Source organism: Staurois parvus, unplaced genomic scaffold (assembly GCF_062004578.1).
Source record: "Staurois parvus isolate SC_StPar_1 unplaced genomic scaffold, SC_StPar_1.0 ptg000608l, whole genome shotgun sequence".
In the NCBI taxonomy this organism is placed as follows: Eukaryota; Metazoa; Chordata; class Amphibia; order Anura; family Ranidae; genus Staurois; species Staurois parvus.
Window position 1 is genome coordinate 2,052,249 of NW_028318404.1, and position 26,059 is coordinate 2,078,307.

The following is a 26,059-nucleotide window of genomic DNA, read 5'->3' on the forward strand; positions in this document are numbered from 1 at the left end:
GTAACATCACCAGTCCAATCATGATGCACCTAGAGCTATCACATGACACTGAATGCAAAAGTCACATGCTCACCCACTGCCAGAAGTGTCGAGTATTTCACTTCACTCCCAGCCTCTGATTGGGGCAGCACAGGCACAAGGAAAGGCGAGTTATGTGAAAGAGTAACCCTTTCTCAGCAAAGGAAACCTATATTAACAGATATGTTGCTGTCCTCTCCTCATGAAAATGCTATTTGTCTGACTGCCCTTGTAATTCAACAAATTCTGATTCACTAACCTGGAAAAAGTATGGATGTTTCCGCAGTACAGGACCATTCTGCTACAAAGAACCAAGCATGACTGCCTCCCAAAATGACACTGCAAGCTGGGTTGCTGAGTTACATACTGTAGGTATTAAGGTTAAATAAACACCAGTCCATCCCGTTCAACCTGAGTGTGTGTATTAGCAGATAAAACAAATTGTAAATTTTGATTGGTTAGCATGTCTCTAAAAAATATCTGCTTTGATAAATTATCAATATCTTTTCTGATCAATCTCTAATAGAAATAATCGTTCTATCACCAACGACCTTGAAATTTTCCACATTTTGTTATGTTACAACCAAAAATGTAATTGTATTTTATTGGGATTTTATGTAATAGAGCAACACAAAGTGGCACATAATTGTGAAGGGGAAGGAAAAATGATAGTTTTCAACATGTTTTACAAATATCTGAAAAGTGTGGCATGCATTTATATTCAGCCCCCCGGAGTCAGTACTTTGTAGAACCCCCTTTCACTGCAATTACAGCTGCAAGTCTTTTTGGGTATATCTCTACCAGCATTGCACATCTAGAGAGAGGGACATTTCTGCACATTCTTCTTTGCAAAATAGCTCAAGCTCTGTCAGATTGGATGGAGAACGTCTGTGAGCAGCAATTTTCAAGTCTTGCCACAGATTCTCAGTTGGTCTGGACTTTGACTGGGCCATTCTAACACTATGCTTTGATCTAAACCAGTCCATTGTAGCTCTGGCTGTATGTCTCGGGTCGTTGTCCTGCTGGAAGGTGAACTTCTGCCCCATTCTCAAGTCTACTGCAGACTCTAACAGGTTTTCTTCTACGATTGCCCTGTATTTGGCTCCATCCATCTTCCCATCAACTCTGACCAGCTTCCCTGTCCCTGCTGAAGAAAAGCATCCCCACAACATAATGCTGCCACCACCATGTTTCACGGTGGGGATGGTGTGTTCAGGGTGATGTGTAGTGTTAGTTTTCCACCACACATAGCATTTTGCTTTTAGGCCAAAAAGTTTATTTTGGTCTCATCTGACCAGAGCACCTTCTTCCACATGTTTGCTATGTCCCCCACATGGCTTCTCGCAAACTGCAAACAGGACTTCTTATGGCTCTCTTTCAACAATGGCTTTCTTCCTGTCACTCTTCCATAAAGGCCAGATTTGTGGAGTGTACGACTAATAGTTGTCCTGTGGACAGATTATCTCACCTGAGCTGTGGATCTCTGCAGCCCTTCCAGAGTTACCATGGGCCTCTTGGCTGCTGCTCTAATTAATGCTCTCCTTGCCTGGCCTGTCAGTTTAGGTGGATGGTCATGTCTTGGTAGGTTCGCAGTTGTGCCATATTCTTTCCATTTACGGATGATGGATTGAACATCTCAGTTCAAAGTTTGGGATATTTTTTTCTTTTTATAACCTGACCCTGCTTTAAACTTCTCCAAAACTATCCCTAACCTATCTGGTGTGTTCCTTAGAGAACATTAGTGAACAAACAACATCATGAACACCAACAAACCTCTGAGAGCTGAACAGAACAGCTGTATTTATACTGAGATTAAATTACACACAGGTGGACTCTATTTACTAATTAGGTGACTTCTGAAGGCAATTGGTTCCACTAGCTTTTAGTTAGGGGTATCAGAGTAAAAGGGGGCTGGATACAAATGCACGCCACACTTTTCAGATATTTATTTGTAAAAACTTTATAAAACCATTTATCATTTTCCTTCCACTTCACAATTATGTGCCACTTTGTGTTGGGCTATAACATAAAGTCCCAATAAAATATATTTACGTTTTTGGCTGTAACATGACAAAATGTGGAAAATTTCAAGGGGTAGGAATACTTTTTCAAGGCACTGTACATATGGTATCCGTTTCCTCCAGGCAACCTCATAATCTGATCAAATTTATGACCAAAAAAACTCAGCGCTACTGACTGATGCAAAATCAATTTTCAACCTGGCAGATTGACTCTGATTAAATCTGATTTAAACAAAGTGTAAATAGAATGAATGTAGGTATAGCTATTAAAGTATGGTCTCTGATTCGATCATTTTGATCAATTCATACATCAATCATATAATAAAACTGAAGTTCTATGGTACTTCTTGAGCTCCAGAAGGTTTTACCCCCCTTCAAGAACAGGCCATTTTTTGCTATTCAGCTCTGCACTACCTTAATTAGTCATGCAACACTACCCAGATGACATTTATAAAAAAAATTTCACCCATATAGAGCTTACTTTTGGTGGTATCTGATCACCACTGTATTTATATTTTTTGATATATATATATATAGATATATATATATATATATATATGAAACATATCCAATAAAATCACATTTCCTGATAAATTTAGGCCAAAATGTATTCTGCTACTTGTCTTTGGTAAAAAAAAAATCCCATTAAGTGTATATTAATTGGTTTGTGTGAAAGTTCTAGAGTCTACAAACTATGGTATATACAGTATATTTGAAAATTGATCAATCCTGAAGAACTGACTGCCCTTTTCATTTCTTGAGGCCCTAACATGCCAGGACAGTACAAATATATCCCCCAAGTGACCCCTTTTGGAAAGTAGATAGTCTGAGGTATTTAATAACAGGCATGGCAATTGTTTTGAAGTTGTAATTTTTTTGTCATAATTTTTTGGAACATGAAAAAATATTTTTTTTTCTACATACTGTCATTCGTGTAGTACAGCTTCATCATATATCTGCTGTAGCGGTGATCAGGGATACTGACTGATGACAATGTTTAACCACTTGCCCTCTAGAGGATTTACCCCCCTTCCTGACCAGGCCATTTTTTGAGTTACGGCGCTGCGTTACTTTAACTGACAATTGCACAGTCATGCAACGCTGCACCAAAATTACATTTACGTCTTTTTTTTCCCCACAAATTGAGCTTTCTTTCAGTAATATTTGATCGACTGTGAACTTTTTATTTTTTGCACTGAAAAAAAAAAAAAGACCGGCAATTTTGAAAAAAAAAAACCCCCAAAAAACTATATATTTTGACTTTTTGCTATTAAACATGTCCAGTAAAAAATGTAAAAAAAAAAAAAAAATTAGTCATAAATTTAGGCCAAAATGTATTCTGCTTTGCTTAAAAAAATCCCAATATGTGTAAATTAATTGGTTTACGTGAAAGTTATAGCATTTACAAATGGTGGTATACAGCGACTTATAGCGGGACTGCGACAGGCATTCTGGCACTGGGGGGAACTGACTTGGTGTCACTGACATCCCCAGTGACACCAATACAGTGATCAGTGCTAATAAAAAGCAAACTAATGACACTGGGCAGGATGGGGTTAACATCTGGGGCGATCAAAGGGTTATCTGTGTACTTGATGTGTTTTACTATGAGGCTGTGTCTGTGTGCTTCACTGTCCATTCAAAGCAGTGTGCACAAGCTGACAGGGAGAACCGCTTTGTTTACTAACAGTTCTCCACCCCCCCATCTGAGATCCTTGGCAATCACCGGGCACTGGCTGAGTAATCACCTGGTGACTGGACAGCTGCGATGTGAATGGCAGCGCGGGTTAGGGTGCGTGTACGCGTCCCCTACCCAGACATGCAAAATCATGTATATATATATATATATATATATATATATATATATATATATATATATATATATATATATATATATACACACACACACACACACACACACACACACACACACACACACACACACACACACACACACACACACACACGTATATATATATATACACACACGTGATTTTGTGCACCTGTGATGCCCTGTAGCAGTATATCTGCTGTAGGGCGGACGGGAAGCGGTTAAAGAAAACCAAAACAAATCCATAACTTTTTTTTTCCTTTTAACAGAGTAGTTTAGGTTCACCTTAGTGACACTGTACTACTCTGGGGGGCTGATCAGGTATTTATTTTTTACACTTTGATTGCGGTTACAGTGATGATCAAGGTAACAGCAATGTTTTCAACTATCACGAATGGGGCATATGTGTGATTATTGTGTGTTGTGATTGGCCAACAGCTATCACATAATACAAGGTGCTGTGATTAGCCAGGTACCATGTGATAGCTGTAGGCCAAACACAGCATCACTACGGAAGTTAGAGCTATTATGAATAAAATGTATTCATAACAGCTTTGTTGACATTCGCATAACGATCACCCGATCCCCTGGCCACTCAAAGCCGCTGGGTACCAGTAGCCCGTATCTGCTGTGTCCGGCGGGAACTGGTTAAGCCCCAAGAAGCTGACATTTTACCATTTCCTCATTTGGATTGCTTTATAGTTTGCTCAACGAGAGATTTCATCCAGAAAGCAGACTGTCTTGTTTTTCAGACATCTCTTCCTCTTGTCAAGCAAGTTGAGATTAAAATAATAAAATTATATTTTTTATTGCGCCATAAAAATCATAAAATAGTTTCTCTCTAAAATGTATGTGTAGTCCTCCTAAAATAGCAGTGCACTTCCTGGTATGTGAGTGTGCCTAGGCACTACTGAACCTACAGCTTTATAGCTGTATATCAGCAGTGTGAGATCTACAACACTTCTGCCTCTGACTGCTAGGCCCAGGAGATTTAGGAGTTTTGGTGATGTCACATCGGTGCTGCTCACTGTTTTCATAGCTGGAGACTCTGACGTGCGAAAGGAAAACACTGCCTCTACCAAGATGGCCACTTTCACACAGAGTGCAGAACAAGGCATGGTAGGACAGTGATGTGAAAAGATAAGCTGCAGGGAGGTCTCAGCTTCCAGACTTAAGTTCCTCTTTAAGCAATGCTCAGTATGCATAACCACACTTGCTTAGAAAATGTACAGTACCTTACAACATATTTTCCTTATATTTTGTATATGTATCAGTGTTCACAAAGTAATAAACAGGATACTATAGGTAAAGGGGCAGAGTGTGTGTGGGGGGCGGGGGTATTGTTAACGGGTGGAACATGTAACATGTTCCAAAGGTGAACTTATCCTTTAAGCCTAGATTCTGGGCTTTGCCCTTGATAATCCTTTGTATGTTCCCACCATCTGTCGATTGATGTATTTATTATTTTTCATTTAATGTATCTTAACCACTTGCCCTTCAGAGGATTTACCCCCCTTCCTGACCAGGCCATTTTCTGCGATATGGCACTGCATTATTTTGACTGACAATTGCACGGTCATACAACACTGTACATAAATGAAATTTATGTACGGTAATTTTTCCCCCACAAATAGAGCTCTCTTTCGGTGGTAATTGATTACCTCTGCGGTTTTTATTTTTTGCACTATAAACGAAAAAATACCGTCATCTTTGAAAAAAACAAAAAAAAAACCATTATTTTTTACTTTTTGCTATAAAACATATCCAATAACAAAAAAAAAAGTTAAAAAATAAAAATAAAATTTCTTCATAAATTTAGGCCAAAATGTATTTTGCTACACGTCTTTGTTAAAAAAAAAATAAGTGTATATTAATTAGTTTACGTAAAAGTTAGAGAGTCTACAAATGGTGGTATATATACTGGAATTTATTTAACTTAAGTAGTATATTCTAGTAATGGCAGCGATCAGCAACTTATAGCGGGACTGCGGCGGGCATTCTGACACTGGGTGGGAACTGACTGCCACGGACAACCCCAGTGACACGAATACAGTGATCATTGCCAATTAAAAGCACACCCCCTACCCGGAAATGCAAATCATGCATATATACATACATGTAATTTTTACAAAGCCATGCCGCCCTGTAGCAGTACATCTGCTATAAGGCGGCGGGCAAGTGGTTAAGGTTGGGGGTAATTACATTCTTATCTGTTACTTTTTTGTACCTGGCAATGTATCTACTGTATTATATGGCTGACTGTATGTTATCTTTTCTACAAAAACTGAATAAACATTTTTTAAAGTAAAAAACAAAAAAAAAACAAAAACACAAGATCAGAGTATATTCTCCCACGACACACTGCAATATTGTGAACTATAGTCCTGTAACATATGGTGCTTTTGTATCAAAATATAATAAAACAAGGTCAGTAAATGATTTACATCGTAGAATAGAGTGATCAGTACTTGCAAATGTTTCCTGGAAGGTGATGATCTGGTTACTACAGTAACATGAAATTCAATATTTTTAGCTTTAAACAAGTTGACTAGAGGAGCGGTATTCAACCTTGAGAGACCAGGGTGGTAATTATCCTCCAAACCCTTTCATGCCCTAACCGTAAGGGCCCCTTTACTTTTTTATGGTACGTTAATGTGCACCTTGTTAAAGCAGACTATTCAAAACGAATCTGCTTACAGCGCACCCAAACATGCCTAATGTCATACAAGACTCTTTTTATAAAGCAATGCATGACTGCTACCATACATTACAAAGCACTACAATGCAGGTGCGTTGGGGTGCCATTCAAAATGAATGGTACTGCAACACAGCAACAAGTGTTACATGTGTTCTCACAGCGCAAAATGTGAATCCAGCCTCAAAAAAAAAAAAAAAAAAAAAAGAAAAGAAAAGAAAAAAAAGTTTACATGCATACAATAAAATTATGGGAACACAATATGTCCTCATACTATTATTGCATAATAATACGGTATAAGTTATATACCTTCTACGTATGTCTTTGTTCTACCTAATCATTATATGACTGCAAGGTAGATCCATAGACATACATAGCAGGCAACATCTGTCCAGCTGCAGATCAACTACTAGCACTAGTTATATGGAGATCTCCTCCAATCACACATGCTGATGTCGAATTCCCTGGTCTCTGTACGATCGCTCCAGTCATGTGACTTCCAAGCAGGTCTCTGTGTTAGAGACCTAGTGCCTACTGACAGTACAACACTTAGCCCTGATTCCTAGAACGCCACAAAATGCACACCGAAAGCACTGGGCTCACACTGGGTGAGGAGGGAGAGGTTTTGGTTCAGGGAGCACCTGCACTGAACTGCTGTACGGTGCTTGGGGGCTATCCTGGCTGCAGGCTCTGGAGCAGACCAAAAAATACAGCCTAGCAGGAGGGAGGCTGCGGCCCTGCATTTGAGAAGCACCTCACTAGTCAACTTTTCAAGATATAATACTACGGTCATGTGTTCATTGTCATGGGCATTACAAGTACTTTTCATCAAATTCGAGATTTTTCAGAACATAGCAATAGGGTTACTGTTATTTTCCCATCTCCCACTTATACCCACACTCTAGAAAGACCAAGTATTTCACTTTGGAGCAAATACAGATTGTACAATCATATTGTAATGTGCTTAGTCATCTGTAGGCAAATATGGACAGGGAAGCCATCTGGTTTATTTGGGTCAGTCACACAATGCAACCGAGTTTAGTTATGAGCAGATCGGGGGGGGGGGGCATTTAAATATATGTGCCCTGTTCACATCATAAGGATGAGCTGAGATGCTCTGCTTGTCTGCATTTTTACGCAACACAAAGCACCACGTGTCACTGAACTGCAGTATGGTGCATAGACTTACACTATATTGCCAAAAGTATTGGGACTTTACACACACGTATATTCTAATGGCATCCCAGTCTTAGTCCGTAGGGTTCAATATTGAGTTGGCCCGCCCTTTGCAGCTATAACAGCTTCAACTCTTCCGGGAAGGATGTCCACAAGGTTTAGGAGTGTGTCTATGGGAATGTTTGACCATTATTCCAGAAGTACATTTGTGAGGTCAGGCACTGATGTCGGACGAGAAGGTCTGGCTCACAGTATCCGCTCTAATTCATCCCCAAGGTTTTCTATGGGGTTGAGGTCAGGACTCTGTGCAGGCCAGTCAAGTTCCTCCACCCCAAACTTGCTCATCCATGTCTTTATGGACCTTGCTTTGTGCACCCCAAACTGTTCCCACAAAGTTGGGAGCATGAAATTGTCCAAAATGTCTTGGTATGCTGAAGCCTTAGGAGTTCCCTTCACTGGTATGAAGGGGCCAAGCCCAACCCCTGAAAAACAACCCCACACCATAATCCCCCCTCCACCAAACTTTACACAATGCAGTCAGGCAAGTACCTTTCTCCTGGCAACCACCAAACCCAGACACATCCATCAGATTGTCAGACAGAGAAGCGTAATTCATCACTCTAGAGAACACGTTTCCACTGCTTTAGAGTCCAGTGGCGGCATGCTTTACACCACTACATCCGATGCTTTGCATTGCACTCGGTGATGTAAGGCTTGGATGCAGCTGCTCGGCCATGGAAACCCATTCCATGAAGCTCTCTACGCACTGTTGTGCTAATCTGAAGGCCACACAAAGTTTGGAGGTCTTTAGCGATTAAGTCTGTAGACAGCTGGCGACTTCTAAGCACTGTGCGCTTCAGCATGCCCTGACCCCGCTCTGTCATATTTTATGCGGCCTACCACTTTGTTGCTGAGTTTCTGTTGTTCCCAGCTGCTTCCACTTTGTTATAATACCACTAACAGTTGACCGTGAAATATTTAGTAACAAGGAAATTCACAGATGGACTAACACCCCGGTCACATCGGGTGCGACTTGGCATGTGATTTGCAGAACAGGCGACTTGCAAATCGTATGCGAAGTCGTACCCTACTATCCACTATTAGAGCGGTCATACTGGTGCGGTTCCGACTTGGTCTGAGCTGCACCAATTTCTAAAGTAGAGCATGCACTACTTTTGTTGTGATTTGCATAGACATCTGTGTCTTGCAAATCACAACTGAAATCAGCACGGCACTAGATTTTGAAATTGTGCGACTTCACTGTAAGTCGCACGATTTCAAAATCAGCTTTGATGTGACCAGGGGCTTATTGCACATGTGGCAACCTATCATGGTACCACACTTTAATCCACTGAGCTCCTGAGAGCGATCCATTCTTTCACAAATGTCTGTAGAAGCAGTCTGCATGCCTAGGTGCTTGATTTTATACACCTGTGGCCATAGAGGTGATTGGAACACCTGAATCCAATGATTTGGAGGGGTGTCATTTGTGAATCTACAATAGAGTAGTGTCAAAAAAGACACCGATTCTGATTGGATGCAGATGTTGTCTGGCTGAGACTTTTCTATCCGGCTCCTTTAAAAAACGACGAAAAAAAAAAAAAAAGTGCTGTCAAGCTGGATAGTGCCATCCACAGAATGCATTTCAGCCAATGCAGGAGGAATCGGATGAAATGTGTTCTGTTTATGGCCAGCTTTACTCCCTTTCCTGCTTCATGACACCACTCACATTTACAAATTGGTATCCTCAGCCTGGTGTAAGTTCCAACTAGAATCAACTTGCACCTTACACAGAACTACTTCTCCTCCCATCCACGAGAAGATAAAGTCACAAAAAGGAGAGTCCTTTCCTGGGCCAGCACTAATGTATATATAAACCCAAGACATTGCACAAGAGGAAAAAATGTTTTCTTTTTTTAAAATAAATGATCAATTTTTTAAATTAGTTTAAGAATAGTCACATGACCACTTGCTAGGTCCTCCTAGCTGCACTGCCTAGAAGTGGTGAGCAGAGAGACTTTCTAAGTGTGCCACTTGCGGAATTGTCGCCTACTGGTATTGGAAACCTAATTCTTCCACCAATCAGCAGGCTTGCTACACATTTACAGCAACAATACACGTCAGGATGACAACCCCACTGCTACATTGGAAAGCAGAGAATGATTGGCGTCACCCAAAACGGAAGTGACAGGCTTGGAAGAGAATTTTTTTTTTTTCTGTATGTAAAAATGTACTGTAGCTACAGAAAACTACAAAATTAGACATTGTTTGAAGTTACAGGGTGCCTGTGCAGCCATGTATTACAATGTTTACAATGTATCTGTTCAGTTTACATTTTGCTGCGTTCACGTGCATACAAGCTTGTCACTATGGGACCACAAATGAGCCGTGTCCCCCGCACCTCAGAGCTGAATGTACACGGAGGGGTGGAAGCACATATATCTGCAGTGTAAAAATCACAGTGCTCACACCACGTCACCTGAGGTTTACCCCACAGATTATCTGTGCCTCAAACAGTCCATGTGCATGAGCCGTAAGGCTGGGTTCACATCGGTGTGCTGTGCTTTGGGTGTAGCGTGACCGTTTCCATGTTTTACACGCAGTTTTAGGTGCACTCCCATTGACTTTTATTAAAATGTCCATTCTCTAAAAACACACATAAAAAAAAAATTCAACATACAGGAGTTTGAAATCACACAGTCTAATGGAAGCACACCTAAAACAGCATGTAAAAAAACAAAACAAAAAAAAAAAAAAACCACAAATTGCGCTGCTCCCAAACTGCACTGCACTGCACTGGTGTGAACCCAGCCTAACGTTTGGTTTACACTGATTCGCTGCAACAGGCATATTGGTGCACTGTGCTGCAAATTATTCTTCAGCCTCAGATTAGCACTAACACCCGTCCTGTATGCAAGCTCTTTATTATGCCTGCATCTGCCCCAGGCTGCATGCAGCAGGCTATAGAGGTGAATGTAAACGCAGGAGCTGCATGTCTAAATTTGACACGCGAGCAGGATTGGGTGCCCAGATCAAAAAACAGACTGTGTGTGTTCAGATTCATGCACCTGCCTCTGCCTGCATGTCATATTTTGATATGTGGCTGTGTCAGTGCAGCTTCTACATCTGCATCCAGCTCTGTAGGGTGTCTGCATACAGCCTGGGGTGTAGGCAGGCGCAATAAAAAAGGGAGCTTGCATACAGGACACACATCAATGACCATCTGAATGAACCCTTAATGGTAACCCAATGCACCTTGAAAATGGGCATGCACCCCACCCAGTGTGTCATGTTGCTTTACAACAAATACAACAAGCATGTGTTCTATAGCTAAGCAGCTCATTCAAAAGGATAGACTGTTTTACCACAATGCACATTAAAGCATGGAAGAATGTGTATCAATGCATATGTGTTACCGCATACTGGTGGCAAACAGGGCTAAGTCTGAATCGACCAAAAAACACTGTGACAAGGGCAGTCACACATGTACCAAAATCACTCAAACACTGAAGGCCCATTAACACTGCCTGCATGATAAATGCTTCATTTTAGCATGTGGGCAGCTGTCAGTTTTGGGCTGCTTTGAGGCGCAGTGTTATGCATGGTTTAGCGCATCACGCTGTTCCAAGCAGGAGCAGGGATCTAATGGAGGCAATAAATGGGATTTCTCTGAAACAGTAAAAAGATCAACCTGAGGAGATCATATTCTAGACCTAGTACTGACAAGCAGAAATCGTTTGTCTGATACTGAGGTAGGAGAAAATTTGGGTTCTACTCATCACTGATTGGTAAAAGATTGGTATTACAACAAGAACTGAAAAATCACACTCAAAAGAACTAAAGTTTTGGATTTCAAAATAACAAATTTTGCTGAAATGGGTGAATTTCTAAAAAAATTAATCAAAAAGTTGGAGTAAAAGGACAGGTGTCGGTAATCAGTGGGCCATGTTAAGGCTTGGTTCACACCAATGCATTTTTAATGCTTTTTGCAGAAACACACTACTGTCCATTTAACATGGTTTCCTATGGGACATTTTCAAATCTATGCTTTTTTGAGTTGCTGCGTTTTTGGAAAGAGTCAGAGACCTTATTTAAACACAAAAGCAATGTTTTGCTACAATAGAGTTCAGTGGAGAAGCTGATGAAACGCACGTGCGCTTTGCATTCTTAAAAAGCTGAAAAAACCCCTGCAAGACGCGTTAAAAACATGCATGCAAAAAAGCATTCCAAAACGGCCAAAAAGCACAATGCATTGGTGTGAACAAGGTCTAAAAGGACTGATGATGTTGATCCATTTTTGATGCATTTTTGGGGGGAAAAAAAAAAAGCAGAAGAAAAAAAGAGCACGCAAAGTTGAACACATTGTGTGTGTGTTGTTTTTTAAGGTGCATGTTCACAAACCGCACCAAAATACCTTCCAATTAAAATGAATGGGGAACACACAAAAAAACGCATCGAAAATGCACCTGCGGTATGTTTTTGCTGCAATTTTTAGAGCCACATGTCCAAGTTTTACAGGTGACATGATTAAAGTCAGGAGTGCAGAAAATGTGGCAAAAAAATGCAAATGCATTTTTACTGCGTTCTTTCAGCAGAGCAGTGTGAAAGAACCCAAAGTCTACTATCCTGGAGGCAACTAGATTATATGTCAGTCAAATTAGTAATCGTAACTGGAAGAAAAAACAATGTGGTTCACTAAAGAGGTAAGTAGGGTAGTAAAGGAGAAAAAAAAAAATCAGCATATAGAGATTGAAGGAAACAGAAAGTGTAGCTGATAGAAAAGTGTAGAAAAACAGAAAAAAAGGAGGCCAAACACATCAGTGCTGCCAAAGCACAGAAAGAGGAGGGAATTGCTAAATCTATTAAGAAAGGAGGCAAAACCTTTTTTTAGGTACATCAGTGATTAAAGAAAAATAAAAATATAGTGGGATCATTAAAATTGGGCACCACACTTATGCTTAGGAAACCTAGATGTAGCAAACCAATTAAAAAATTACTTCTGTTAAGTCATCTCAGAAATACATTGCACGAACAATACCAAGTTGGTGGGATCATACTGGTTCTAATAATGGCGGTTCATTTTCAGGATTTCTAGGCAGCAAGGTAGAAGCTGGCAATTACAGGCCAGCGAATTTAAAGAACTCTGGGATAGACAAAAAAATAACCATTAGTACACCCCCCAAAACACTAAGTTAATAGATTTTGAAAATCCTTACCATTAAGGAGAAAAGTCAAACTGAATTTTCATGACCTCATCTCTGTAATTCAAAATATAACAGCTATATCTGCTCTGCCAAGGAGGAGGTGTAACAGCCGGGATTACATCATATCCTCTCCGCAGTAAAAGGAAACTACAGTTTTCATCATAGAGAATGTGGGCAGGTACACAAGGCCTGTACATGTTAAATGTGTCAGTGTCGGACTGCCCACCTCTGAAGGTGGGGCTGAATTACATCACTGCTTCCTGGAGAAAGGGGAGCCATTCCACCTGGCAGAAAACAAGGATTACTGCTAGCAGCTATAGTTGCTGACAGTAATCACAAGCTAAACATCTGACAGGCTGGTTGTACCCAAGCAATCAATGGACTGAATTGGGTATCATCAGCCTGCCCACACATGGATTGAATCTCAGACTGTCCCTACTGAGCCAGATGAGATTTGATCCATCTATGGCTGGCTTAAATTGGTTGTAAACCCAGTGATGTGACTGCCTCTCTGTGAGACACAGAGATGTAACAAATCCTCCTATATAAGTTGTACCTGTTTGCAGTCTTCTCTTCTCTACATCCATTCAAAGTCTAAGAGTTCACAAAATAGGGGCCGAGAGAGCTCTGAGAGCTGATTGGAGGCAAGACCCCCCCCCCCTTCAGACAGCATACAGGAACAGAGCTGAAGCTGTCAATCTACTGGAGATTCCTCCTCTGTCACCTTTTTTCTCTTGATGTCAGGAAAATTTGTCAGAAGTGATTCATGCAGGCAACAGACAGAAATCACGCTTCGTGCTCTAAATTGAGACAAGCATATTTCATGTCTGAGGTTTACAACCACTTTAAAGACTCATTTACACCATATGCAGTCAGGTGCATTTTTAAAACACAGCAGAAATCCAGTGCAAAGGCATAGGCAAGAAAAAATTATTTAATTGAGCATAGTTTACACCATTGCAGTGCTTTCATGTGTGAAAAAAAGAAAAAACAAACAAAAAAAGGACACCTTGTGCTGCATTTTTCCACAACAGAACAAACAAACATAGTTATATAGTTAGTCAGGCTGAAAAGAAGACCAAAGTCCATCTGGTTCAACCAAAAAAAAAAAAAAAAAAAAGTTATAATCCTATATGCACAGTTGATCCAGAGGAAAGCAAAAAAGGAGGACCCAGCAAAGTATGATCCAATTTGCTCCTGCGGATCCCCTGAGAGGCAATTGGATATTCCCTGGATCAACTTTACTTATAAATGTTAGTATCCAGTTATATTGAAAGAGTCTATTCCACATTTTCACAGCTCTCACTGTGAAGAAACTTTTCCGTGTTTGGAGATTACATTTCTTTTCCTCTAGACGTAAAGAGTGCCCTCTTGTCCTCTATGATGACCTCAGGGTGACTAGCACTACACCGAGTTCACTATATGAACCACTGATGTATTTATACATGTTGATCATATCCCCCCTTAATCTCCTCTTCTCAAGAGAGAATAAATTCAGTTCCCCTAATCTTTCCTCATAGCTGAGCTCCTCCATGCCTCGTATCAGTTTGCTTGCCCATCTCTGTACTTTCTCCAGTTCCCCAAAAGGTACCCAAAACTGAACTGCATATTCCAGATGAGGTCATACTAATGATTTGTACCGGGGTAATATAATATCTCTCTCTCTGGAGTCTATACCTCTTTTAATACAAGAGAGGATTTTGCTCGCTTTAGAACCTGCAGCTTGGCATTACATGCCGTTATTAAGCTTGTGATCTACCAGAACTCCCAGATCCTTCTCCACCATTGATTCCCCCAGTTGTACCCCCCTAGTATGTATGATGCATGCACATTCTTAGCCCCCAAGTGCAGAACCTTACATTTATCAACATTAAACCTCATTTGTTGCCCAATTAAACAGTGCATTCAGTTTGGCTTGTAAGTTGGAGACATCCTGTTAGGATGTTATTCCACTGCACAGCTTGGTGTCATCTGCAAAGACTGAAATGGGATTTCTAATCCCAGACCCTATATTGTTTATAAATATAATAAAAAGTAAGGGTCCCAACATTGAACTCTGGGGTACACCATCAGGGATGTGGAAATTAAAAAAAAAAAAAAAAAAAAAACTTTTCCAGGGGGCGCATGCGTGGAGGCTAAAGATGGCGGTTGCACATTGAACTTGCTCCGCTTCACCGCTCTCTTCCAGCTCCTCTGGAGCTTACGTTGGCTATTTGCAGCAGAGGAGCACATGTCCACATGCTGGACTTGGTGCCATTTGCAGATCCCCATGGGCAAAATCGGGCATCAGAGATACCCTCCATCACCCGCCAACCAGCTGCAGCCTACACATATGGATAAATATGTGTCACGAGCCACATCCCCGGCCTCGAGTGATCACATCATCCCAGCGGCAGAACCGGATGATCCGCCAGGTCGTGAGGCGGAGGTAACGTACCAATCTGCTTTATCACCCCCCTCTCCTATCCCCTACCTTACTGCAGACATTCTGGATAAGTTACAGGGTCTTCTGCAAAGTCTATTCCACACTATATCTGCATCAGTGGGGAAAATAGCACAGTAACTCAGGAGGGGAGATAGTGGTGGTGGAAGAACGTACAGACCACATAGAAACCAAATTTAATGACCTGGTGCAGTATGTACATGTACTAGTGCAATGGTCAGCAAGCCGCGGCTCGCGAGCCACATGCGGCTCTTTATGCGCTTTAATGCGGCTCTTGTGTGCCGGGCTCCCGCTCACCTCCCTCCTCTCGGGTGGCAGGGACTCTGCAGCGTGATCCAAAAAAAAAAAAAAAACAGCCAGGGCAGCGCGCTCAAATGCAATGATTGGCCAGTCTCGCTGCCACTCACATCCTGATAGCCAGTGATTGGCTTTCAGGATGTGTGTAGGCGGGGCGGCGTGACGAACGTGAGGAGCTAGGCTCCTCTCACAGTCCGCCCTGAAGACCGGAACGGCACGGGAACACGCGGAGCAAAGGTAAGTGAATTGACACAGGGGGGACTTGGCTTACTACTTGCTACTTACTTACTACTACTATATGAGGGATGAATTAATATGGGGGATGAATTACTATAGGGGGGATGAATTACTATAGGGGGGATGAATTACTATATGGGGGATGAATTACTATATGGGGGATGAATTACTATGGGGGATGAATTACTATATGGGGGATGAATTACTATAGGGGGGATGAATTACTATAGGGGGGATGAATTACTATAGGGGGGATGAATTACTATATGGGGGATGAATTACTATATGGGGGATGAATTACTATATGGGGGATGTATTACTATATGGGGGATGAATTACTATATGGGGGATGAATTACTATGGGGGATGAATTACTATAAAAACTTATTGAAACTAAAAACAGTGTACCATCCTATGTATTTGCAGTTTTAAAAATGTGGCTCTCAAAATAAATTTCAATCGTGGTTTTGGCGAGATTTGGCTCAGTTGAAAAAAAAGGTTGCCCACCACTGACCTAGTGGAAGATAACCATATTTTGAAACAACAGATGTCCCAGTTACAATCCCTACAAGAGGATTTGGAGAATAGGGAGCACAGACAGAATCTTCGAATACGCAGCATTCCTGAATCTGTAGGAGACGCTGAACTGCAAGATTATCTTAGGGGCATGATCACTGCATTGGCCCCAGCGGTTCTGAACATAGATTGGCAAAAGGACAGGGCCCACCGCTCTCTTGCCCCGAAACCTCCACTGGGCGCAAGACCAAGAGACATCATTGTCCGGTTTCATTACTATGATAGCAAGGAGTCCTTGCTGAATTCCACACGCAACACCGCCTCAATTGACTTTAGTGGGGAAAAAATTTAAAATCTATAGCGATCTGTCCCCTATCACATTGTCTAAGAGACGTACACTTTGTCCACTTACTCTCCACCTTCAGAAGCATCGTATTATATTCAAATGGGGCTTTCTTTTCAGGTTAACCGTAACCAAAGATGGCACTCAACATACCATCAGAGATCTTCAAGAAGGAGAGGCGTTTCTGCGTAACTTAGGCATACCTCCTCTCCCGGCTGAAGCCTTAGCACTACCCCTACCCAAACCAAGAGCGGTCAACACGCATAATAAGCTGTGGACACCAGCAAGACCAAGAAACAAGACGGGCCTCCCGATTCCTCAGCGGTCTCCTGCTTCCCGTTTATCTTCCGTTACCTAAAGACGTCTCGCAAAACACAGCTGATGCCACTTAAGACTTAATGTCTATTGATATGTCATGCCCGCCAATGCTGATATCCCCTTACAGATATATCTGACAACCTATCTAGATCTTCTCAGTTGATGTCCAGTTACTTGCGGTTTAATTTGGAAGAGAGAAGTGAAGTCCCTGCTTGTCTTCTACCCTCCCTATGTCGTCCCCAAACATCTACAGCAATAGCTGTAGATGCCTGGGCGGCCTTGGTTGCTCAGGCCTCCTCCATATCATGTTTGCAAATCCTTTTTGGATCTGTTTGTTCTGTATTCGCTAGTTTTTTTGAGACACACTGGATGCATCTTCCTTAGTCAATGTATTTTGTGTTCTTCTTTGTTGGAACAGCATAATTTATTTGTCATAATGCCTTACATACAATTGCTTCATGGTCATATTACACCAACATGTCTTTACGACTATACTCTTGTAATGTTAATGGTTTAAATTCAATGAGGAAAAGGTCGATAGCTCTTCAGGAATTCAGTCAGTCCAAAGCCGATATTATCCTTATCCAGGAAACACATTTCAAAAAGGGAAGCTCATTTAACTTTGCCCTTAGGTATTTTCCTTTAGCATACTCCGCCATGGATGGCGCTTGTAAAGCAGGTGTCGCTATTCTTATTAAGAAAGAATGCCCTATCCGGGTGGCATCCTCAGTACTAGATGCGCAGGGCAGATTTATACTATTGCAATATTATGGTGATGTCTATATTACAATTATTAATGTATATGAACCTAACACTAATCAATTGATGTTCTTTAGAGATTCTATCTCCCAACTTTTGGCTTCTTCACGCCCCTTCACGATTATTGGAGGAGACTTCAATTTATCCCTATCAGCTGCATGTGATAGGAGATCCCTTCAGCCAACTGCCCTCAAAACATGTTTTGAAACAGTCTACCTCCTTCCGTCAATGGATCAGAGGGCATAAGCTGTTTGATATTTTGAGAATGCAACACCCGAATGCTAAACAGTTTTCGTTCTTTTCCCCGGTGCATCACATCATCTACACCAAACTAGATTACTTTTTATCATCAGCCCCCCTACTTAGACAGTAAGCTCCAATATTGTCCCTAGCTCCTGGTCAGATCATTCTTTTTTGGCTTTAGATCTGTTTCTATATCAATCAACTTCACGCACATTGCATTGGTGCCTGAATGACACACTTCTACATCAAGCAGATGTCAATACTTTACAATACTATTTCAAAAGCATTGCGTAAAGTTTTTGAACTTAATACTGGATCTGTGTCAGCATCCTCAACTCTATAGGAAGCCCATAAAGCGTTTATTAGCGGCAGTTTCATCATGGAAAGCTCACGTCTTAAGAAGTCCCTGCTTCACCAGAAAACTGACCTTATGAACCAATTATTTCAAGCAGAAAAAAAAAACAAAACAAAACTTATTGATTCGGCCTCTTTGCCTAAACTTCGTTTAGTGGTACAACTTAAAGATCAATTTAAGACACTTGTGGCTAGTTCTATAGCGAAGAAACTGCTATGGATGAAACAGAAGTTTTATCAATACGTTAATAAACCTCATAGGATGTTGGTTAATAAACTGAAAGCGCATTCGACTACTTCCCCTCCTGAATTTTTGTTTCAAGTGGATGGCACTCCCACTATTTCACCCAACAGATAGCCCAAGTGTTCGAAGACTTCTACCGTAACCTTTACAACTGTTTATCACCAGACATACACCCCCCATTTCATAGAGATTCATTTGATGCTTTTTTTTTTCAGTCCTTCATCTCCCTAAACTGAAAAGGGAAGATAGATAAACTTTGAACACACCTATTACTATGGAGGAACTGTGTGCAGTTGTTAAGGAACTACCGTCGCATAAAGCACAGGGCCCAGATGGGTTCTCTTATGCATATTATAAGCAATTTATCGCAGATATATGCCCTGCCCTATTGGATTTTTACTCCTCTCTGCTGAGCGGAGAAAAACCTCATCCGCAATTTCAACATTCTCATATCATAGCCATCCCCAAACCAGGCAAAAACCTAACGTCACCAGCTAACTATAGGCCCACAGCCTTATTAAACACTGATTATAACATTTTTTTGAAACTCTTAGCAAATCGTTTCGCTCCTTTGCTTCCCAAAATTATACATAATGATCAGGTGGGATTTGTCTTGGCGAGACAGGCAGGAGACAACACTGGGCATACAATCAATTTAGTTGACGTACTCCATGGCTCACGAACACCGGTTCTATTGCTCACTTTAGATGCTCACAAGGCATTTGACCGGTTGGGTTGGCCCTATATGTTTGAGCTACTGCGACATGTGGGAATACAAGGGTCTTTTTTTAAAGCTGTCACGGTACTATATTCACCACACAGATTAAGCTTCCCTATGCCACATCCGATACCTTTCCCATGCTCAACGGAACGCAAAAGGGATGCCCTCTGTCCCCGCTCCTATTTGTGTTATGTCTTGAACCATTAGAAGTAGCGATCACAACACACCCTGACATAGCGGGAGTGACTGTGAGGGGGCATGATATATAAACTCTCGCTTTTTGCAGATGACGTTCTATTGACTTTTACTAAACCTCACCTATCACTACCTGCTTTGCATAAACTTTTACAAGCTTTTAGTGATTTGTCTGGCTATAAAATAAACACTTCAAAGACAGAAGCTATGCCCCTTAATATCCCATCCCAAGAACTCTCACTGCTCCAACAAAATTACTCATACCACTAGTACATGTTATCCATTAAATATCTTGGCACTCATATAACCCCAACTTATGCTCAGTTGTTTGAGGCTAACTATCCCCCATGGTTTTGGGCAATCTATGCTCTCCTAAATGAGTGGGATGACTTTCAGATATCTTTTCCTGCGTAGAATAAATGTGTTAAGAGTCTCAAAAAGGTAAAAGTAGCTTTGACATCTTTACCAGTCGCAATCCCACAAGCCCAACTGCAAACTCTACAACAAGCATTTCTTAGGTTTATTTGGCATGCCAGAAAGCACCTAATAGCGAGAATGGTTATTTTGTCATCTAAAAATAATGAAGGCCTAGGGCTACCATATATTACCAAATACCGTTTAGCTACTCATTTGAGACAAACGCTATCATGGTTCACCCAAACACCTCAGAACAGATGGGCAGAGATTGAATTTGGCTATATTTATCCAATCCACACATGTTCTTTGTTATGCCCTTATCATTATGCATTCTCCCTGTCGAATCTATGAAATTTACCCTCAAAATTTGGTCAACTTGTGTGAAATCTCAGCAGTTATTGTCTGTGTGCTCTACATTGATGAATGTTTATATAATCCTAAACTCCCAGATAGTCTGTCCTACCCACAGATGAGCCCCTGGGCAATTAATGGGATATTTCAACTCCATCATCTGATCAAGCCAGTCTCAAGCTGGATTAGGTCATTTGAGGAGATTAGGGCATGGAAATCCACAAAACCTGTATCAGCCAGATATACCTATTTACAGTTCCATCACTTCTTCCATTCCTTGAATTACTCTTTAACAGCTATCCTCTCGAAATCTGTGGGGTGATCTAGTGTTAAAGGTCCCTCCCAAAATCATCTTATCACCTCTTTATATAAATTGCTTTTCAATAAAGGTTCTCTTATTGATAAACCTCACCGTTATATGAAGAGATGAGAGGACGAACTTCAATGCTCAATCTCTGAAATGTTGGCAGGTGATTTGGGAATCTGTTGCTAAGACCTCTTGTGTTGTGCATAAAGAAAACGTATATAAAATAGTGATGCATTGGTACAAGACCCCGGTAGTGCTTCATGCGATCAACCGGAATCTGTCTGACAAGTGCTGGAGGTGCATGGGAGGAATGGGCACCTTAGCACAAATCTTTTGGTTTTGTCCATAGATTGCAGGTTATTGGGCTATGGTTAAAATGGTCTTTGGGCAAGTACTCAATGTTACTCTGCCCCTAGACCCGCTACACTATCTTTTGGGGCTACCCTTTAGGGGTATCTCTAAGCAGTCCTAGAGGTTGGGAATACATATTCTGACAGTTGCTAGATGGGTGATACCATGACTCTGGAAATCAGTTGATGTCCCAACGCCAACTCATCTCTTAAGAGCGATCTCTGAAATCAGGGAAATGGAAGATCTTACAGGTCTAGTGGGTGAATACTTAGGTCATTTCCAATCTATTTGGGAACTATGGGATCATTCTCCCTGTGGTAGACTGCCTTCCTCTCCCCCCCCCCCCCCTTATATAGTCCAGACTCCTCTTTATGTACCGAGCCTCTGAGAAATTATGTAACCCAAAGATATACAGGCCTACGTCGTATTGTGTCTTTGTATTGTACAGGTTACCATGCTGTCCAATTATGTTCACATTTCTTTTGTTTTTGTTTTCCTTTATGTTGTGTTTTTTTTCTTATTGCAACATTTACACCTAAAGTGTTGTTGTAACTCTGTTATGGGAAAAATGGGCTTTGGCCTTCAATAAAAATCTGCAATAATAAAAAAAAAACACTACTTGTCCTAGGACTAAATCAGGGTTCCAATCTACTTGTTCCTCATGACAATCTACTTGTCTTGATGATAAAAAAAAATGTTTGCCAATATGGAATATATGAAGAGTTGTTTTTTTTTTTTTTATTAGGCAGAGGTGCTTTTAGGAAAGTCTGGGGCTTTTAAAAAAACCAAAAGGGGCTTTATTGCGCCAAACTGCTAGAAAATTTCTTAGAACCCTCAAACTTTTTTTAAAAGTAGAGGCCTTAGAGAATAAATTGGTAGGTTTTGCAGTTTTTTTATGTAACACGGTATTTGCGCAGCAGTTTTTCAAAGCAAAAAGTTTTTTTATTTTAATGCAAAAAACACAATACTAAACCCAATTTTTGGTAAAATATAAAAGATGATGTTATGCTGAGCAAATAGATACCAAACATGTCACACTATAAAATTGCTCCTGCAACAAACAAAGTTTACTATCCAAAAGCCACACTTTAAAAGCATTTACAGGTTACCACCTTAGATTTACAGAGGAGGTCTGGTGCTAGAATTGCTGCCCATGATTAGTGTTTGCTTGTGTGCAGGACTGACGCATATTTTCACCTTTGCCTGCGTGGACGGGGATGCTTTTTTAAAAAAAAATAAAATTATTTCTTTTAACACTGTTTCTTTAATTTTTTTTTTCTTTTTTGATCACTTTTATTGCTTTCACAAGGAATGTAAGCATCCCTTGAGATAGCAATAGACAGTGACAGGTGCTCTTTATCGAGAGATCTGGGGTCAATAAGACCCCAGATCCCTCCTCTGCCTTTAAAAGCATTTGATTGCACAAGATCGGTGTGATCAAATGCTTTCCATTTTTAAAAATGGTGCCGTTTACAACCGGGGAAACTGATGTATGCTCATCGCTTCCTGTTTCCTATATCATAGAGGCGAACAGAGTGGTTCTGGTCTTTGTCTGCCTGTATGATAAGTTGGCGGAAGCGCCAGATGGTCAATTGAGTGTCCTGGTGCGACAGGAGAGCCTGCGGAGGGGGGATATTCCCTCCACTGCTTGTAAAAGCAATCCAGTGGCTAGTTTGCTGCTTGGATTTCTTTTGCAAGAGAACAGACCGTTGGCTCTATTTCCTGCTGCTTGCCCACAGCAGGGCTAAATATAAAGAAAACCTCTTGCCCGGCACCCGGAACTGCATGTCCTGGGCATCGGACTATAGGAATTGTACATTCCTGTAGACTACTGACAACCCTAGACCATTCAGAGTATGAATCATTAACACTACTCTTTGAATACGATCTTTTAGCCAGTTTTCTAGCCATTTACATACAGATTTTTCCAAGCCCATAGACTTTACCTTACACATTAGCTGTGTGTGGGGAACTGTGTCAAACGCTTTTGAAAAATCCAAGTATACCACGTCCACCGCCACCCCTCTGTCCAAGTATACCACGTCCACCGCCACTCATCTGTCCAAGGTTTTGCTCACCCCCTCATAAAAAGAAAATCAGATTTGTTTGACAACTTCTGTCTTTCATTAGTCCATGCTGTCTGTTGCTTAAAATATTTTTTCCAGCAAGAATTCATCTATGTGGTCTTTTATTAAAAAAAACTTTCTAGTATCTTCCCAACTACAGACATTAAACTAACATGTGAAAACACACATGGACAAGTGCAAACACAAGTAAATGCAACTTGGTAAACACAAAAAAAAAAAAAAAAAAACAGGAACAGTTAAAACACAATGCAAAATGCACCAAAAATGTGAAGGCAGAAATTCTCAGTGATCACAAAGTCTGTGGGGTAAACAAGACCTAAAACAAGTTCACACCGGTATGTTGTGGTTTGGTTAGATGCAGTGGGTTTTATTTACTAAAGCTGGAGTGTACAAAAGCAGGCTCACTTTTGCATAGAAACCTATGAGCTTCCAGCTTTCATACTGTGTGCACATTAAGCGAGTATTTTGACCAAATCATCATTTTTATGCATATTGTCCAACTCCAAGCTGTATATTGGATTTAAGCCTATCACACAATGTGTATTTGTGTAATGAGGGAGGGTATGGCCTACAGAGATCAACATCCTATATCAAGGGTCCTCAAACTTTTTAAACGGGGCCAGTTCACTGTCCCTCAGACCGTTGGAGGGCCGGACTATAGTTTAAAAAAAAAAAAACTATGAACAAATGCGGACACAGTACAGGAGATGACCAGAGACTGCTGACACAAGACAGGAGATGACCAGAGACTGCGGACACAGGACAGGAGATGACCAGAGACTGCGGACACAGGACAGGAGATGACCAGAGACTGCGGACACAGGACAGGAGATGACCAGAGACTGCGGACACAGGACAGGAGATGACCAGAGACTGCGGACACAGGACAGGAGATGACCAGAGACTGCGGACACAGGACAGGAGATGACCAGAGACTGCGGACACAGGACAGGAGATGACCAGAGACTGCGGACACAGGACAGGAGATGACCAGAGACTGCGGACACAGGACAGGAGATGACCAGAGACTGCGGACACAGGACAGGAGATGACCAGAGACTGCGGACACAGGACAGGAGATGACCAGAGACTGCGGACACAGTACAGGAGATGACCAGAGACTGCGGACACAGTACAGGAGATGACCAGAGACTGCGGACACAGTACAGGAGATGACCAGAGACTGCGGACACAGTACAGGAGATGACCAGAGACTGCGGACACACAACGGCAGCGGGAATACTGGGCCGGCCGCTCCATAAGACTCAAGGACATTTCCCCCCAAGTGTGTCTTATGGAGCCCCATCATTGGTGTCAGTGGGAAGAAACGTGCCCCATCGTTGGCGTCAGTGGGGGGGAGGAATAGTGCCCCATCGTTGGCGTCAGTGGGGGGGAGGAATAGTGCCCCATCGTTGGCGTCACTGGGGGGGGGAGGAATAGTGCCCCATCGTTGGCGTCACTGGGGGGGGGAGGAATAGTGCCCCATCGTTGGCGTCACTGGGGGGGGGGAGGAATAGTGCCCCATCGTTGGCGTCACTGGGGGGGGGAGGAATAGTGCCCCATCGTTGGCGTCACTGGGGGGGGGAGGAATAGTGCCCCATCGTTGGCGTCACTGGGGGGGGGAGGAATAGTGCCCCATCGTTGGCGTCACTGGGGGGGGGAGGAATAGTGCCCCATCGTTGGCGTCACTGGGGGGGGGAGGAATAGTGCCCCATCGTTGGCGTCACTGGGGGGGGGAGGAATAGTGCCCCATCGTTGGCGTCACTGGGGGGGGGAGGAATAGTGCCCCATCGTTGGCGTCACTGGGGGGGGGAGGAATAGTGCCCCATCGTTGGCGTCACTGGGGGGGGGAGGAATAGTGCCCCATCGTTGGCGTCACTGGGGGGGGGAGGAATAGTGCCCCATCGTTGGCGTCACTGGGGGGGGGAGGAATAGTGCCCCATCGTTGGCGTCACTGGGGGGGGAGGAATAGTGCCCCATCGTTGGCGTCACTGGGGGGGGAGGAATAGTGCCCCATCGTTGGCGTCACTGGGGGGGGAGGAATAGTGCCCCATCGTTGGCGTCACTGGGGGGGGAGGAATAGTGCCCCATCGTTGGCGTCAGTGGGCGTTGGCGTCAGTGGGGGGGGAGGAATAGTGCCCCATCGTTGGCGTCACTGGGGGGGAGGAATAGTGCCCCATCGTTGGCGTCACTGGGGGGGAGGAATAGTGCCCCATCGTTGGCGTCACTGGGGGGGAGGAATAGTGCCCCATCGTTGGCGTCACTGGGGGGGAGGAATAGTGCCCCATCGTTGGCGTCACTGGGGGGGAGGAATAGTGCCCCATCGTTGGCGTCACTGGGGGGGAGGAATAGTGCCCCGTCGTTGGCGTCACTGGGGGGGAGGAATAGTGCCCCGTCGTTGGCGTCACTGGGGGGGAGGAATAGTGCCCCGTCGTTGGCGTCAGTGGGGGGGAGGAATAGTGCCCCGTCGTTGGCGTCAGTGGGGGGGAGGAATAGTGCCCCATCGTTGGCGTCAGTGGGGGGGAGGAATAGTGCCCCATCGTTGGCGTCAGTGGGGGGGGAGGAATAGTGCCCCATCGTTGGTGTCAGTGAGGGGGAGGAATAGTGCCCCATCGTTGGTGTCAGTGGGGGGGGGGGAATAGTGCCCCATTGTTGGTGTCAGTGGGAGGAATAATGCCCCATCATTAGTATCAGTGACACCAATGATGGAGCACTATTCCTCCCACTGACACCAATGACACTTAACTTGCTGACCCCTGTTCCAGCATGATGCTGCTGCAGCCAGCAAACCTGGTTGCAGCAGCACCATCTGCACGGCACACTTACCCGTCAGCTGTCCTTCACTCCGGCCTCTCCCTCACTCGATGTCCGAGCTGCCGCTGGGCTCCGCCTCCTCGCAGGTGATTGGCAGCCTGTGTGCCTTTCCTGAGC

At 42.7% G+C, this 26,059-nt stretch overlaps 1 protein-coding gene across 3 annotated transcripts in view; it reads right to left on the minus strand.

Annotated features, from left to right (window-relative positions):
- Positions 1 to 26,059, minus strand: part of FAM3A (FAM3 metabolism regulating signaling molecule A) — a 146,015-nt gene that overhangs the window by 113,565 nt on the left and 6,391 nt on the right. The window contains exon 1 of one of the 3 annotated variants that reach the window (XM_089692942.1): positions 22,988 to 23,012. The exons of the other annotated variants lie outside the window; for them this stretch is intronic. The gene's annotated coding sequence lies outside the window, so the exon portion shown is untranslated. Of the gene's footprint in view, positions 1 to 22,987; positions 23,013 to 26,059 lie in introns of those variants that run through there. 3 annotated transcript variants of the gene reach the window in all.